The sequence below is a fragment of the Triticum urartu genome, chromosome 5A, assembly GCF_056163025.1.
Source record: "Triticum urartu cultivar PI428250 chromosome 5A, HENAU_Tu73, whole genome shotgun sequence".
NCBI classification, from domain to species: Eukaryota; Viridiplantae; Streptophyta; class Magnoliopsida; order Poales; family Poaceae; genus Triticum; species Triticum urartu.
Window position 1 is genome coordinate 229,430,723 of NC_141877.1, and position 2,379 is coordinate 229,433,101.

General features: G+C 42.7%; 1 long non-coding RNA gene across 1 annotated transcript; it reads left to right on the forward strand.

Annotated features, from left to right (window-relative positions):
• The first annotated feature begins 389 nt into the window (after positions 1–389).
• LOC147970879 (uncharacterized) lies at positions 390–1,998 on the forward strand. The gene is made up of 2 exons (XR_015604351.1): positions 390–764; positions 1,811–1,998. It is a non-coding gene; the product is annotated as an uncharacterized LOC147970879 (long non-coding RNA).
• Positions 1,999–2,379: the final 381 nt, after the last annotated feature.

The following is a 2,379-nucleotide window of genomic DNA, read 5'->3' on the forward strand; positions in this document are numbered from 1 at the left end:
TCTAAACCAAACAAGAAAAATTATCAATCTTGTTTTTGCTACATATGCAATAATGGTTGAGGAGGACTCAGTTGTTCACTTCTATAATTGTGCCATAAATCGGTTTACTCTGCTTGAGGGCTGCCGTGGTTAGCTCGATTTGATAGGGTCCTTACTACATATGCTGCAGGGATTTAACTTGACTTGTTAATAATGAGTGTCAATCAATCAAACACAAGGAAACTATAAATGCTTACTATTTCGTATAGTGATCGTTGTGTTGTGTATAGGTAAAACTTGTGTTGTCCTTATCTACTTCGGGGGCATCATCATGTGTTGTCAATTTAGTTTCTGCCATGGTTTTGGTTTGGTCCTGCTTATGCCAAATCGATCATTCATTGCTTCTGAACACTCTACCTTTAATCTTTGCTTCTGTAAAACCGGCCTTTCTTCTATTGAATGGAGTGTTTGCTTGCTATGTGGGAAAAGTAGCTCATTCATCGCTGATTTGGCATGTGCAACCAAAGTGGACGGACCGCATTTAGGTCCGGTCGCCGTGAGGATCCTCTGGCGGTGCTGGATGTGCCGTGGCGCGGTGGTGCCCCCGGGTGGCGCCTCATTGCTGCGGTGCCCCTGGTTGGTGCCTTCGTGCCCGTGCTCTCACTGGCGCCGCCGTTGTGGTGCTCTCTGGCAAGCTCCGGCTTGTTGTGGTGGTGTTGGTTGTGATGCTGGTCACACCATAGTGATGGTGTGGCTGCATCCTGCTTCGGCTACAACTCCTTTTGGTGAGCTTCTCCTTGCTCCCCTCCTGATCTCTCTAATGCATAGCTCTTGATCTTGTTGGATGTGAGGCTCTATTAGCTGTGGTTAGCTGCTGTAGATGAGCATCAACTTGTATTGGAGCTCTCTGTGATGGATTCTTGCTGTGTCAGGGTTTTGGTCAGTGACCATCTATGTGTATTTGTGAAGTATATATACTCCTGTACTGCTCTGTTCTGTGTAGTTGATCCTGGAGTTGTTACTTTGGTCAGTTACTTTACTCATGAACGGATACTCACTTGTTCTTAGTTATTTTACTTCTAATACTGATATGAACAGATACCACTTGGTTTGGCTATTCCTATTTATCTCTTTCTAATAGCCTATGAACAGATACTATACTTGGTTTTGGCTGTTACTTTCCTAGTTTTCTACTGATAAGACAGATACTACATCTGATTTGGGCAGTGATGCTGGTCTGAGCCCCCCTCTCTTAGGCTTAATTTACATGTGACTATCCCTGTGCTGTGATGAACTAGCCCTGGCACTTCCAGGCTGTCTGAGCACATAATCCCTCAAGTATACCTTGAGGTCTTCTGTAGCTCTCCTTAATAGTTATCTCTTCTAAGCTGCTGGTGGTTGGATGTGTTGGGACTTGGTCTGGTTGGCTGGTTGTGATGTATATCTCCTCCTGGAGCTTTGTTTTTGGCGTTGCACAGTGACATGTACCTATTGTCACTAGACAAAACTGATTGTGGTGATGAAGTCTAATCTTTGGCTTTAATCACTAGTTTTTAGTTGGCTTAATTCCTGGAGCTAGTACTGATAGTGGTCTTTGTGTTGGCATTTAACTTACTGCTAATTGTGGTGGCTTCTTGATTGGGTCCTTGGCTGGTTCTCTTCTTTGGCTCTTTGGTATTGGTTTACTCTATTTGGCTTTCTAATTAAGATCACTTTGAAAATCAGGATCTTAACTAAGATTATCTTGATCTCAAGTACTGGCTCCTACAGCATTGCATTTCACCAAGTGAAATGCTACATTTCTACTCCTAACCCATTCTCTCTTTCTTAGTGTTTTTGTTATGCAGGTTGGAAGAAAAGAAGAAGATCCAGAGAAGATCTTAGTAATAAGATAGTTTTTAGGAAAATAGATATTTAGTTTTAGACCATTCCTTGTAATATTTGTTGGATATGTGTTCATGGATATGTGTTGGATATATATGTGTTCATGACTATATATTGGTAACATGTGTTGGATATGTGTTCATGGATATGTGTTGGATATATATGTGTTCATGAGTATTGGTAATATGTGTTGGATATGCTATATTGGTCATACATATAGTCTGTGTTTGATTGTGTTTGATTTTCTGTGAAAATGAATTGATATAAGAAGAAACAGAATTAATGCCTATTTGGTCTCTTTGCCATCTGCCAACAGATGGCAAAGAGCCTGCAGCCTTTGCCGTCTGCCAGCAGATGGCAAAGAGCCGAGCCCTTTGCCGTCTGCCAGCAGATGGTAAAGAGTCGTGCCCTTTGCCGTCCGCCACTGACGGCAAAGGCATCTTTGCCGTCCACTGCAAAAAACAGACGGCAAAGAAGGCCTTTGCCGACCCTGTCTTTGCCGTCACTGTTTGCCGT